Source organism: Panulirus ornatus, chromosome 4 (assembly GCF_036320965.1).
Source record: "Panulirus ornatus isolate Po-2019 chromosome 4, ASM3632096v1, whole genome shotgun sequence".
NCBI lineage: Eukaryota > Metazoa > Arthropoda > Malacostraca > Decapoda > Palinuridae > Panulirus > Panulirus ornatus.
In genome coordinates, this window is record NC_092227.1 from 70,849,152 (window position 1) to 70,865,380 (window position 16,229).

General features: G+C 39.4%; 1 protein-coding gene across 4 annotated transcripts in view; it reads right to left on the bottom strand.

The window, feature by feature from the left end:
- Window positions 1-13,351, bottom strand: part of LOC139767188 (uncharacterized) — a 285,192-nt gene extending 271,841 nt beyond the window's left edge. Inside the window, exon 1 of one of the 4 annotated variants that reach the window (XM_071696252.1) lies at window positions 13,212-13,351. The gene's annotated coding sequence lies outside the window, so the exon portion shown is untranslated. Of the gene's footprint in view, window positions 1-13,000 lie in introns of all 4 variants that reach the window. The other 3 variants (XM_071696262.1, XM_071696273.1, XM_071696284.1) reach the window with 3 other exon arrangements.
- Between the last annotated feature and the right edge of the window lie 2,878 nt (window positions 13,352-16,229).

Sequence of the window (16,229 nt, forward strand, 5' to 3'; positions counted from 1 at the left end):
AATGTCTGGGAGGTAAGAATGTTATCTTGGAAAGCAAAAATGGGTATGTTTGAAGAAATAGCAGTTCCAACAATGCTATATGGTTGTGAGGTAGAGGCTATAGATGAGGTTGTGCAGAGGGTGGATGTGTTGGAAATGAAATGTTTGAAGACAATATGAGGTGTGAGGTGGTTTGATCGGGTAAGAAATGAAAGGGTAAGAGAGATGTGTGGTAATAAAAAGTGTGGTTGAGAGAGCAGAAAGTGTGTTGAAATAGTTTGGACACATGGAGAGAATGAGTGAGGAAAGATTGACAAAGACGATATATTTGTCAGAGTTGGAGGGAAGAAGGAGAAGCGAAGGCAAAATGAGGTGGAAGGATGGAGTGAAAAAGATTCTGAGCGATTGGAACCTGATCATACAGGAGGGTGAAAGGCGTGCAAGGAATACAGTGAATTGGAATGATGTGGTATACCTGGGTCGACATGCTGTCAATGGACTGAACCAGGGCATGTAAAGCTTCTGGGGTAAACCATGGAAAGGTCTGTAGGGCCTGGACGTGGAGAGGGATCTGTGGTTTCGGAGCATTACAGCTAGAGACTGAGTGTGAATGAATATGGAAATTTTTTTTCTGTTCCTGGCAATGCCTCGCTGGAACAGGAGGGGAGGGATATGCTATTTCATGTGTGGTGGGGTGGTGACGGGAGTGGATGAAGGCAGCAAGTATGGATATGTACATGTGTATATATGAATATATATGTATACATTAAAATGTTGTATGGGTGCGAGGCGTGGGCTATGGATAGAGTTCTGCGAAGGAGGGTGGATGTGCTGGAAATGAGATGTTTGAGGACAATATGCGGTGTGAGGTGGTATGATCGAGTAAGTAATGTAAGGGTAAGAGAGAGGTGTGGAAATAAAAAGAGCGTGGTTGAGAGAGCAGAAGAGGGTGTTTTGAAATGGTTTGGGCACATGGAGAGAATGAGTGAGGAAAGATTGATCAAGAGGATATATGTGTCGGAGGTGGAGGGAACGAGGAGAAGTGGGAGACCAAATTGGAGGTGGAAAGATGGAGTGAAAAAGATTTTGAGTGATCGGGGCCTGAACATGAAGGAGGGTGAAAGGCGGGCAAGGAATAGAGTGAATTGGATCGATGTGGTATACCGGGGTCGACGTGCTGTAAATGGATTGAATCAGGGCATATGAAGCGTCTGGGGTAAACCATGGAAAGTTCTGTGGGGCCTGGATGTGGAAAGGGAGCTGGGGTTTCGGGCATTATTGCATGACAGCTAGAGACTGAGTGTGAATGAATGGGGCCTTTGTTGTCTTTCCTAGCGCTACCTCGCACACGTGAGGGGGGAGGGGGATGTTATTCCATGTGTGGCAAGGTAGCGATGGGAATGAATAAAGGCAGACAGTGTGAACTGTGTGTATGTGTGTATATGTATGTGTCTGTGTGTGTATATATGTGTACATTGAGATGTATGGGTATGTATATTTGCGTGTGTGGACGTGTGTGTGTATATAAATGTGTATGGGGGTGGGTTGGGCCATTTCTTTCGTCTGTTCCCTTGCCCTACCTCACAAACGCGGGAGACAGCGAAAAAAAATCAAAATTATGTTTGTAGATGTGTGTGTGTCGGCGTTTAAGTCTATACACGTGTGTGTGGGTGCATTGGGCCATTCCTCGTCTCTTTTCTTGCACTACCCTGCTAATGTGGGAGATGGTGGTTATGTATAATAATATACCTTTTATTATATTATACTTTGCATTTTAACGTATACATATATATACATACACAGACATATAAATATATACACATGTACATAATTCATACTTGCTGCCCTTATTCACTCCCATCACCACCCCGCCACACATGTAACAGCATCCCCCTCCCCCTGTGAAGTAGCGCTGGGAAAAGACAAAAAGGCAACATTTGTTCACACTCAGTTTCTAGCTGTCATGTGTAATGCACCAAAACCACAGCTCCCCTACCAGATCCAGGCACCCCAGACCTTTACATGGTTTACCCCAGACACTTCACATGCCCTGGTTCAATCCATTGACAGCATGTCGACCCCGGTATACCAAATCGTTCCAATTCACTCTATTCCTTGCATGCCTTTTACCCTTCTGCATGTTTAGGCCCCAATCAATCAAAATCTTTTTCACTCCATCCTTCCCCTAAAATTTGGTCACCCGCTTTCTCCTTTCATCCACCTCTGATTCATATATCCTCTTTGTCAATCTTTCCTCACTAATTCTCTCTATGTGCCCAAATCATTTCAATAAACCCTCTTCTGCTCTCTCAACCACACTTTTTACTATGACATGTCTCTCTTACCCTTTCATTCCTTACTTGATCAAACCACCTCACATCACATACTGTCCTCAAACATTTCATTTCCAACATATCCACCCTCCTCCATACAACCCTATCTATAGCCTATGCCTCGCAACCATATAACATTGTTGGAACCACTATTCCTTCAAACATACCCATTTTTGCTCTGAGATAATGTTCTTGCCTTCCACACATTCTTAAATGCTCATAGAACCTTCGCCTCCTCCCCCACCCGGTGACTCACTTCCGTTTCCATGGTTCCATCCGCTGCTAAGTCCACTCCCAGATCTCTAAAACACTTCACTTCCTCAAGTTTTTCTTCATTCAAACTTACTTCCCAAATAACTTGCCCGTCAACCCTATTGAACCTAATAACCTTGCTCTTATTTACATTTACTCTCAACTTTCTGCTTTTACACACTTTTCCAAACTCAGTCACCAACCTCTGCAGTTTCTCACCTGAATCAGTCACAGTGCTGTATCATCAGCGAACAACAAATGACTCACTTCCCAAGCCCTCTCATCCACAACAGACTGCATGCTTGCCCCTCTCTCCAAAACTTGTGCATTCACCTCCCTAACCCCATCCATAAACAAATTAAACAACCATGGAGACATCACGCACCCCTGCCGTAAACCGACGTTCACTGGGAACCAATCACTTTCCTCTCTTCCTGCTTGTACACATGCCTTACATCCTTGGTAAAAACTTTTCACTGTATCTAGCAACTTACCTATCACTGTATCTAGCAACTTACCTATCACACCATCTGTATCAACCCTGTCATATGCCTTCCCCATATCCATAAATGCTACATATAAATCCATCTGTTTTTCTAGATATTTCTAACACACATTCTTCAAGGCAAATACCTGACCCACACATCCTCTACCACTTCTGAAACCACACCACTCTTACCCAATATGATGCTCTGCACGTGCCTTTACCCTCTCAATCGAAAACCTCCCACATAATTTTCCAGGAATACTCAACAAATTATGCCTCTGTAATTTGAACACTCACCTTTATCCCCTTTGCCTTTGTGCAATAGCACTATGCATGCATTCCGCCAATCCTCAGGCACTTCACCATGATCCAAACATAAACTGAATATCCTTACCAACCAATCAACAACAAAGTCACCCATTTTTTTTAATAAATTCCAATGCAATACCATTTAAGCCTGCCACCTTCCTGGCTTTCATCTTCCACAAAGCTTTCACTACCTCTTCTCTGCTCACCAAACTATTCTCCCTGACCCTCTCACTTCGCACAACACCCCAACCAAAACACCCAATATCTGCCACTCTATCATCAAACACATTCAACAAACCTTAAAAATATCCACTCCACCTCCTTCTCACTTTATTACAACTTGTTCCTGCCTCCCCATTTGCCCCCTTCACCATTTGTTCTCTCATCTTACGCACCTTATTTACCCCCTTCCAAAACATCTTTTATTCTCCCTAAAATTTAATGATACTCTCTCACCCCCAACTCTTATTTGCCCTCTTTTTCACATCTTGCACTTTTCTCTTGACCTTCTGCTGCATTCTTTTATACATCTCCCAGTCATTTACACTACTTCCCAGCAAAAATCATCCAAATGCCTCTCTCTTCTCTTTCACTAACAATCTCACTTCATCATCCCACTATTCACTACCCTTTACTCTGCCCAACTCCCAACTACCTCATGCCACATGCATCTTTTGCACAAGCCATCACTGCTTCTATAAATACATCCCCTTCCTCTCCCACTTCCCTTACGTCATTTGCGCTCACCTTTTGCCATTCTACAATGAATCTCTCCTGGTACTTCCTCACACAAGTCTCCTTTCCAAGCTCTAAAAATCTTCACCTTCGCCTCCAAAAGATAGTGATCAGACATCCCTCCAGCTGCCCCTCTCAACACAACATCCAAAAGTCTCTTTTACACACCTATCAATTAACACGTAATCCAGTAACACCCTCTGGCCATCTCTCCTACTCACATAAGTATACTTATGTATATTTCTCTTTCAAACCAGGCATTTCCAATTACCAGTTCTTTTTCAGCGCACAAATCCACAAGCTCTTCACCATTTCCATTTACAACACTGAACACCCCAAGTACACCAATTGTACCCTCAACTGCCATATTACTCACTTTTGCATTCAAATCACCCATCACTATAGCCCAGTCTCGTGCATCAGTGCTGCAAACACACTCACTCAGCTGCTCCCAAAACACTTGCCTCTCATGATCTTTCTTCTCACAACCAGGTGCATGGGCACCAATAATCACCCTCTCTCTCCTTCCACTTTCAGTTTTACCCATATCAATCTAGAGTTTACTTTCTTACACTATCATATATTCCCACAACTCCTGTTTCACAAGGGGTGCTACTCCTTCCTTAGCTCTTGTCCTTTCACTAACCCCTGACTTTACTCCCAAGACATTCCAAACCACTCTTCCCTTAAACCCTGAACTAAATTTCACTTGGAAACAAAACATCCAGGTTACTTTCCTCAAACATACGACCTATCTCTCCTTTTATCTCATCTTGGTTACATCCACACACATTTAGACACCCCAATCTGAGCCTTCAAAAAGGACGAGCACTCCCTGCATGACTCCTGTTTTCCCTTTCAGTAATTCAAAATACAAGGAGGGAGGGTTCCAGCCCCCGCTCCTGCACCCTTTAGTCGCCTACATACAAATACACAGACGTATACATATATACACATGTACATATTCACACTTACTTGCCTTCATCCATTCCTGTCGCTACCTCGCCACAAAGGATATAGCATCCCTGCCCTCTGCTTCAACGAGGTACTGCCAGGAAAAGACAAAAAAGGCCACATTCGTTCATACTCAGTCTCTAGCTGTCATATAAAATGGAGAGAAATTGGAGGAAGTGAAGTGTTTTAGATATCTGGAAGTGGACTTAGCAGCAAATGGAACAATGGAAGAAATGAGTCATAGGATGGGGGAGGTGTTGAAGGTTTTCGGAGTGATGAAGAATGTGTGGAAAGAGAGAAAGGTGAGATGGGTAGTATTCTGTGGAAAGAAACATGGATGTTCTGGCTCTAAGTGAAACAAAGCTCAAGGGTAAAGGGGAAGAATGGTTTGGAAATGTCTTAGGAGTAAAGTCAGGGGCTGGTAAGAGGACAAGAGTTAAGGAAGGAGTAACACTACTGAAGCAGGAGTTGTGGGAGTGTGTAATAGAGTACAAACGTAAATTCTTCATTGATGTGGGTAAAACTGAAAGTGGATGGCAAGAGATGTGTGATTATCAGTGCTTATGCATCTGGTCATGAGACAAAAGATCATGACAGGCAGGTGTTTTGGGAACAGCTGAGTGAGTGTGTCAGCAGTTTTGGTGCACAAGACCGGGTATTAGTGTTGGGTAATTTGAATGAGATGAGAAATGTGGCAGTTGACGGTATAATTGAAGTGTATGGGGTGTTCAGTGTTGTGAATGAAAATGGTGAAGAGCTTGTGGATTTGCGTGCTGAAGAAAGCCTGGTGATTGGGAATCCCTGGTTCCTGGTTTGAAAAGAGAGAGATATACACAAGTATATCCGAGTAAGAGAGATGGTCAAAGGGCATTATCAGATTACTTATTAATTGAAAGTTGTGTAAAAGAGAGATTTTTGGTTGTAAATGTGCTGAGAGAGGCAGCTGGTGGGATGTCTAATCACTATCTTATGGAGACGAAGGCGAAGATTTTGAGCAATTGGGGCCTAAACACTTAGAAGGGAAAGAAGCGAGTAAGGAATAGAGTGAATTGGAACAATGTAGGTACATTGGGGTCGACGTGCTGTCAATGGACTGAACCAGGGCATGTGAAACATCTGGAGTAAACCATGGAAAGATCTGTGTGGCCCGGATGCGGACAGGTAGATGTGGTTTTGGTGCATCATACATGACTACCAGAGACTGAGTGTGAACGAATGTGGCCATTTTTGTCTGTTTTCCTGGAGCTACCTCGCTGACACAGGGGGTGGCGATGCTGTTTCCTATGGGGCAGGGTGGTGCCAAGAATGGATGAAGGCAAGCAAGTATGAATATCTACATGTGTATATATGTATATGTCTATATATGTGCATGTATATGGATGTATACGTGCATATGCTGATATGTATATGTGTATGTACATGAATGCGTGTGTATGTATATATATGTGTGTATATGGTTGGATGAGTCCTTATCTGTTTTCTGGTGCTACCTCACTGACACAGGAAACAACAATCAAATATGATACAAATGTAATTTTAAAAACCTTATTCACACATACTGTATCCCTACATTCACAGCACTTCCATATCAGCTTTCAGTTACCTTCCTTTCATACTCTTCCCTGCATTTTTTCCAATTCATCTAGCTTGTCAACACTTTTACATCCCCACTCTTCCTTACATGACACATCCACTTATCCCTTATCCTCATCCCCATGAGAACTGCAAAATGGTCAGTCTCCAAAGAATCCTCTCACAACTCTAGAATCTAGCATGGCCTTTCTCAATCTTTCATCCATGGCCACATAATCAAAGCCTTCTGCTCTTCTCTTCCACCAATCCTCATCCATGTATATCTCTAGATCATCTTGTGCTACAAAAAGGTGTTTGCAAGGAATAAACCCCTCTGAGCACAAATATCCACAACATATTTTCCATTCTCATTTACTCCAGGCACTTCCCATTTACCAACTATCTCACCAATTTCATCACATCCCACTTTTGCACTCATATCACCCAGTAAGACCACGTTTCTCTCATTCTAAAAGCCATTTATACAAACATTCAAATTTCTCCAAAAAAGCTTCATTTCATCCTTACCCCATATAGTCTTCATATTCACGGGTGCACTTCACCTGCTCTCACCTTCTGCCACTCTACACTCAATTTTCCCAGTATTTTTTCACATGTCTCCTTTCTAAGCTCACTTATTCTCACCACTCTCTTCTCCCAACAATGTCTCCTCTTTTTTGAAAACCTCTACAAATTTTCACCCTCCCCTCCATTTACATCCAAAAGTCTCTTTTACACTCCTATAAATCAATACGTAATCTAATAATGCCCGTTGACCATCTCCCCTTCTCACATACATATACTTGTGCATATCCCTCTTTTAACCTAGGCATGTACACAGTATCAGATGGGAAGTGAAGTGTGGATTCAGAAGTGGTAGAGGATGTATGGATCAGGGTTTGCATTGAAGAATGTGTGAAATACTTAGAAAAACAGATGCATTTGTATGTAGCATTTGCATTTATGGATTTGGAAAAGGCATATGAGAGGGCTGATTGAGATGCTTTGTGGAATCTCTTAAGAAAAGTTTTTACCATGGATGTAAGGCATTTGTACGAGCAGGAAGAGAGGAGAGTGATTGGTTCCCAGTGAAGACTGGTCTGTGCCAGGGGTATCTGATGGGGTCCCCTTGGATGTTCAATTTGTTTATGGATGGGGTGGTTAGGGAGGTGAATGCAAGAGTTTTGGAGAGAGGCATGAGTATGCAGTCTGTTGGGAATGAGAGGGCCTGGAAAGTGAGACATTTGTTGTTTGTCGATGAAACAGCACTGGTGGCTGATTCGAGTGAGAAACTGAAGAAGTTGGTGACTGAGTTTGGAAAAGTGTGTGAAAGAAAGCAGAGCGTAAATGAATAAGATCAAGATTATTAGGTTTAGCAGGGTTGAGGGGCAACTTCATTGGGATGTAAGTTTGAAGGGAGAAAAATTGGAGGAAGTAAAGTGTTTTCAATATCTGGAAGTGGACTTAGCAGCGAATGGAACCATGGAAGCAAAAGTGAGTCACAGGATGGGGGAAGGAGCAAAGGTTCTGGGAGCGATGAAAAATGTGTGGAAAGAGAGAATGTTATCTTGAAGAGCAAAAACAGGTACATTTGATGGAATAGTAGTTTCAACAATATTACAAGGTTGCAAGGCATGGGCTATAGACAGGATTGTATGGAGGAGGGTGGGTGTGGTAGAAAAGAAAACTTTAAGGATAATACGTGGTGTAAGGTGGTTAGATCAACTAAATAATGAAAGGGCAAGAGAAATAAGTGGTAATAACAAAAGTGTGGTTGAGAGAGCAGAAGAGGGTGTGTTGAAATGGTCTGGGCGTATGGAGAGAATGAATGAGGAAAGACTGACAAAGGGGATATATGTGTTACAGGTGGAGGGAACAAGGAGAAGCGGGAGGCCAAACTGGAAGTAAAAGGATGGAGTGTAAAAGATTTTGAGCGATCAGGGCCTGAACACACAGAGGGGTGAGAGGCGTTCAAGGAATAGATTGAACTGGAATGATGTGGTATACCAGGGTTAACTAATACCTGGTCTTGTGCACCAAAGCTGCTGACACATTCACTTAGCTACTCCCAAAACACTTGCCTCTCATGATCATTCTTCTCATGACCAGGTGCATAGGCACCAATAATCACCCATCTCTCAACATCCTCTTTCAGTTTTACCCACATCAATCTAGAATTTATTTTCTTACCCTATATCACACAATCCTGCAACTCCTGCTTCAGGAGTAGTGCTACTCCTTCCTTAGCTTTTGTCCTCTCACCAACCATTCTTCCCCTTTACCCTTGAGTTTCACTTCACTCAGAGCCATAACATTCAGGTTTCTTTCCTCAAACATACTATCTATCTCTACTTTCTTCTCATCCTGGTTACAGCAACACACATTCAAACACCCTAATCTGATCCTTTGAGGAGGATGAGCACTCCCCGCTTGCCTCCTCTGTTTCCCCTTTTAGAAATTGAAATACAATTATATATTCGCATATGTAATCACTCAGCTAACTGGGCATACTATTCCCCATGAGTCAATAGTGATCATTTCTTGCTAAGAATGTTTATCCTTTGATATCCATCTGCATCATCTTTGGTATTTTGTTAACTTTTTAATCTCAACTTGTGAGAACATGTACCAAAAAAAAATGGAAATATAAGTTCAGGAAAACAGATAATAATGATAATTCTGTTTTCACAAAAAATCTGACCGTCAACATAGGTTCCTTCCTATATCTAGTGTTTGGCTCCATTAATGATTACAACCTTCCAAGATCTAGTATTTGGCTCCATTAATGATTACAACCTATAAATCATATTCTGACAGCACCCATCTTCATTATTCTTTATGCAATTTCAAAACTTTGAGGTTACTTTGTTATAAATGATGATCTAATTATTCTTTATATATGTATTCATTAAAAATGGCAATGGTTATTTCCCTGGCACCTCTGATTCAAATGATATTTTGCTAAATGATTGATAGATATAAATCAAGCATCATTTTGCTGATGTCGACATTGGTGGATCAAACATAATCTTGTATTACATAAGTTGTATGATCAATATCCATATTCATTTTTGTTAAGTTTTACACATCACTTACACTTCTGTTAAAGGAATACAGCTGCCAAAAGTGTTGGTTTTCCCCATATGGGGTTTACATTCTAAGCAATCATAATGACAGAGAAATGCTATTTGTTCTAAACAATTGACTGATTTATGTGATCTGGTTTGTCTTGCTGTACTGGGCAGAAAAGTGTCAAATTTTTATTGCATATATCTACTCAACATATCACAACTGCTATGTGCTGCAGTGATAAACTGGGTGTACAATGACTGTTACACATGCTGCAGTCATCTGGACAAACATACAGTACTGTAGTCTGGCATTACAACAAACTTTTAAAATGGGGATACAATTTCAAATCTCAGGTGTAATCATGAATTAACAAACTGAAATCTGAATGAATTATATGCAAATATTTAAAAGTGGAGAGCAGGAATGGCAACATGGATTATCAAAAAACAGTAAAAAAAAAAATATATATATGAATACAGTATTTTCAGAATAAAAAATACAATTCAAGATTCCATTGCATCCACCTGTACATCATAATAAGGATTAGCAAATAATATAAAAGGAGTACCCTCAGTGAGTGTTTCACAGTTCTTGGCAGCTGCTTTAAGCATTCCACAAACTTCATACAAGCAAATTCTCTTTAAGAATTACTTACTGAAAATTACTGTATTTCCACACTGGTCTGTAAAAGCAGGTGCAACCTGTTTATTTTAGATCAATATATAACTGTACTTTTTGCTTCAACGCATCATTGTAGTTCTATTCAGAACATCAACACTGAACTAGTTTTCTGAGAAGCATGGTACTCAGTGTGTCTGTTGACATGGTCCCTCTAAACTTACTCCTGTTCTTACCAACTGCTTGCATGACAGTGAAAATCTTTTAATAATCACAACATAACTCAGGCCAAGTTAGCAAAGTACCTTCTGCTAACACCCTTGACTTCACCAATGTGGTTTGAAGTGGAATTATGCAAATTCTTAGCCACATCACTGCATGCTTCTAGTGCTGAATACTTCACAAACTTTGTCAGCATATCTCTGCAGGTAAGTCTTCCAGAGCAGTGGTCTCTTTCTCTAGAATTCCCAGTGGAAATATGTAGGGCTAGTATTTAAAAACTCTGCTCCTCGGCATCTACAGTATAATGCATTCTTGCTCCATTACAGATGGAAATGTGTCAGCTATTTGAACATGCTGCAGGAGTTGGCAGTCAAAAGGCATCTTTCATAGCAAGTTCTCTATTGCATTCAGATAGAAAGCCAGAACATTGTTGATATTCTTCATATCAAATTTCTATTCACACATCGACTTCTTTGTGATTAAAAAAAAAGATAATTTTTGTCATCTGAAGTGAACTTGTGCATAAATTCTAGTCAGATCACTGCATGCTACTGGTACTAAAGGCTTCACAAAATTCTGAGAGCATATCTCTGTAAGCAGATCTTACAGATTATGAAGGAAAATATTTATTCATGGGCACTCATTCTGAAAAAAAGTATTCACCCATCAAACACTGCAAGTATTTTACTGTAACAAGAAATATAAGATACAGCCTGAGATCCTTATCTCAAAGCATTTAATAATGCTCTAATTCACTAGAATTAGTCATGAAAATGGGAACACTGAATTTGACTTAAAAAACTGGGGAAACTCCAAGATTACAAAATAGTTTGCAACTCCATAATTGTTACATAGCTGGCAACAGGTTTGCTAGGTTGAATTTACTCCAATGTGAAAACATCAATATTCTCACAGCTGAGTGTCTACGTAATAAGTTACCCTAAAGAATTTCGCTACATGTCTATACTTGATCTGGCAGTACAGCAAACTGCTTTGAGTAGGATATGAAATATAGCAGATAGCTTAATGCTCCATAAGAGAATGAAATGCTGATATAGTGGAAAACTACTGCCAACTCTTCAGAAAATTACAAGGTATCAAACTAAGTTTGGTAAAAATCATCAAGGAGAGCATTAATGAATAATGATGATACTGAAAAGTCAGCAAAATAATGTCTGATCTCCAGGTGCAAAATAAAGTTTGATTCACCAGCAAAGTAACAGGTGATCCACCCAACCATATTAGTCGGCAAAATAACCACCACCAAATTCTATTTTCTTATGTTCTCTTATTCCTCTGAGCATGTACTGATTCCCTTCTGGTAGACTGCTTCAGTACACCAAGGAAAATTTGGTAAAAGTAGAGAAGAAACACTTCTAAAATTCAACTTTTGAAAACCTCAAATTATTTTTCTACCAGCATACATTTGTCAACTCTAATATTTGGAACATATGTATTTTTGGGGATTGCATTTCCAATGTAGCTGGTGGGAGGTTTAGTTGCTTATGTGCATAAACTACATGCAGCATATATCATTACCAAAAGGCTTGGAAAAGCTGGCAAAAGTGAAGTTTGCATATTTCAATTACAATACTGAAAAATGAGACAAATCTAGGGAAGTGGGGTTTTCACTAGTTCTGTTTATGAGAGATGTTTCAGTTATTTTCATGTACTAATGTATAATGCAACAATTCATGCTCTGCAACTGTTAATGTATTCTCTGAATACTATATTAATATTGCAGAACAATGCCACTCAATATATAAAGCTAATCATGGACTAAACCAGATTTTCTTCAGTCATTTGTAACATCAAATATATTACCAGCAAAATATCTTTTTACAAAACCGAATATTAAGGTTGCCAATCCTTCTTAACTAACTCAGATTCGAATTCCTTAGTATGCACTGTCTCATTATAAGACTTCTACAACAGAGCATCAGTTTTCATATATTTGGCCATAAACATTTAAGTAGGTTATGGTAGGCTGTGCTTTATATATATATATATATATATATATATATATATATATATATATATATATATATATATATATATTATAAATTCAAAATTCCTTCAATCTTAATAATGATTTACATTACCCTTTTGCTTTTCATCATATCTCAAATCTATTTAAGTACATACTAAATCCTGAAACCTTTGTCCCTTCCACCCTTCGTACAACTACTGACTTCCAATTAATAGTATCCCTGAATGCCATACCCACAATAACCTGAGAGTATATAGCTAATGATCTCTGACAGTGCCAAAGGCGGTCATGTTCGTACAATGTGTGTGTATGTGTGTATGAGTGTATGTGGTGCTCTCCTCCCCAATGTCAGCGGGACGACTGGAGCCATCGCCGCGACCCCTACATATTCTCTGGTAAACAGCTGCATTGATGCTCCACTTGCTGCCTCAAGGATTAAATAAACACTTCCTTGGTACAAGAGCATGTGCCACCTACATTAACAAGTTTGCTCACGGGAAGAGAGGGGTTTTGCGCACGTCGCGGCTGCCTCAATTACAGATGATGGTTGACGGCGATACTCATCACAAAACCAAACTCGGACGCCGATTCACTTTTTTAGTAACTTATAAGACTTGTTGCGACACAAAACTTGCTCTTACTACCTCATACTTTGTTGTAAAAGTTCTCAATACATTTGATAACATACCTCACGCGGTTAAAGCCTGATAACTGACTGAAATTAAATTTGCTACACTCTCAATAGTAAGTCGTCTGTAAACGCCATTTTGAACAACAAAGCCGATGGCAGACTGACGCTGTTGTCTCCCTTGTTTATAGAGGGTAACTAAACTAAATAACCCCAATATGAACGTAATACTAGAAATTCTCTGTCTTGAAAACCTATATAAAAAAATCAAAGTTTCCCCTCATTTCGTAAAAGATTTACCAAGTTTTAAGTATACTGACGTAAACTGCGATTATATTAACGTTCCGGGGAGTCTGAAGAGTACCCAATTGATATACGCATAAAAACAATGGTTAGTGGAAACTAGAAATTCTGTGACAATCCTTTAGGAAATCTTATATGTTGTTGATACATTGTAAATAATAAATATTTGAGCCGCTGAAACGCGGCAGTGGAGACCGGGGGAGTTTGCGTAGTAGGTTCCAACAAACTGGTCCACCATTTTGGTTCAAGCAAAAAGTGTTTGATTATTGGTTTTGAATTCACAGTAGCATACACACTTATCAATTCAGTGTGTAAAAGCTTTCATACAACAGTCTCCTTATGAAGAGAAGATCAACTGGAGAAGAAGTATGCTTGCTAATAATGACAATAAACAAAATCGATTTTTTTAATTGGCAAACAGAACTGGCTTAAGAAAAAAAAAAAATATAAGAACTTTAGTCCACCCCACTGAAAAGTAGCTGGCAAAGACATTTTGAATACTGAGGCATGAGCTAAGATCATCCAAAAAATTGAATTTCAGCAGAGGCAAAATACTATATAATCAATGGTATGTTAAGACAATTTACAAGTATGACTGGCTTATGTTCACTATTGACTTGGAAGTCTAAGAAAGTCAACCTCTATATCGTGCACCAACAAGTACTAAACGTATACAGTTTGACAAAATATTACTGGGAATACTCTTTACCCATTGTGGCCTGAAAGAAAAGTAATTGAGAACGATGGTACGACTCTACAGTAGGTTTCCCGGAACTTTGACCTGATCCTTAAGAATCAGGTCAAAGTTTACACCATCATACCATACAGTCGTGTGTAGGGGTGAAGATAATAAAACATTTAGCAAGAAGTGGTGTCACAAATTGCCTCCCTATGGACTGTATTCTATTGACGTCTGTAGAGATTTATCAGTCAAAAAGATTTTCATAAATATTAACAGCATATGACAATTATTTTCGTAGAACGTGTAAAAGAAAAATATATGCTGCTATACATCCATACTAATATCATCTTTATGGCGGTGTTACTCCCTGACTCAAGGGGCCTCACCTACCAGTAGGCCCCTCCCTTCACAAGATGCACGCACAACCTGTGCCACGAATGGTACCCCAGAGCAAGAAAAGAAGACTCAAATACCACGAAAACAAGCTGTCACTGACAAAAGTTCGAGTCAGGTTTGGAGCAGGCAAATCATTACACACACCTCTGTTTACAGAGATGATTTTCGCTCTCTCGTCTGAGTTCTCTATCCTCCCTTTCCTCACATCTTTCTGCAGTTCATATCTTCCTTCCTGTCCATGATTCCATAACACCTTCATGAGCTTTTTTTAATCTATCACTTCTACAGTGTCTTCATTTTTTTTCCTTTTGCAATTCATCCACTTTTCCTCACCCCAAAATCTCGAGATTCCAGCAGATCAACGTCTCCATATTCTCCCAATAGGTAACTAAAACTATCGGTCAGAAAGTGATACATGCACCATATTTTGCATGCCGTCTTGTGCTTCTTAAAACACATTGATAATATATCAAAAGTTAACTACCTAAAATTCCAAAATTACTGACATTTTTTGAAGATGGATACCAATGATGGTCTTGAATCATGGCTGTGAGAAACTTTGTCTGGAAAAATGGTGGTGCGAGTGATGTAATATATGCAAGAATCCATTAGAAAATGAAACACGATAAGTTCCCAAGTGCATTTTCGTGTAATGATCACATCGTCAGGGGAGATACAAGAATGAGATAGAAGACGTAGAATAGTCAACTGAAAAACAAGGAAGAGACGCTTATAGACACCAAGCGTTACCGTATGGTGGTGTTCGGATTGGTGTGTTCGGGTCTAGCGACATGCCTGTCAAAATTTTACCATGTGGACAAGAAAGAGAACTGTTTACAAATTTTACCTACAATGAAGTTATCTGATTTGTATAGACCACTAATACTAATGTAACAATTCTTTGTGCATCTAATAATAGATTCAGTGATCTCGTGAGAAAGGAGTTATATTCAATAAATAAATTGGCATTACTCCAGTAAGTACAATGGTCATAATTTTTAACTTGAGTAAACTAAACATTTTATTCTTGTCCTGTTATTCTACAATATTTATGTTGCTTAAGTCTAACAGAAAGATCCTTACCAGTCTGCCTAACATAAAACATTACAATTTTTACAAGGTATTCTGTAAACAAAGCTCGCAGAATTTTCAGGTGAGTCCCTGATTAAGATATTCTTTACAGTACTGTTATTTGCAAAAGGCCACATTTACATTAGATTTCAGCAACCTTGGAGTAATGTAAAATTCTCACTAAAAGGGAGAACTAAAAGGTTCATGTTAATGGGAGGTTGGAATTTAACTGTAAAATGATTTCTTTGCCAACTTAAGAGATTTGTCAATGAAATATCATGGGTACTTTAACCTGGATCCGATAGAATATTTCCTCTGAAACTTAACATCAATTAATTCCGGACTCCATACACGTAATGCCGTATGGAACATCGACTGGAATGATGGTAATTTGACTCTGCCGTGTTGAACAGCGTAATAATGAATATATAAACAAACATTGGTTGGTTTTCTGTATATGCTAAACTTAAACATGTTTCTGTCCCTATGGATCATACAATCTAAAGATGGTAACATATAATTATTTTCCACTTCTACTGTGAAATTGATAAAAGTTACTAAATTGTTAAGTAAAGGAAGAAATATATGTATATTTTCGTTTGTTGGTCAAACACAGAGAACATCAC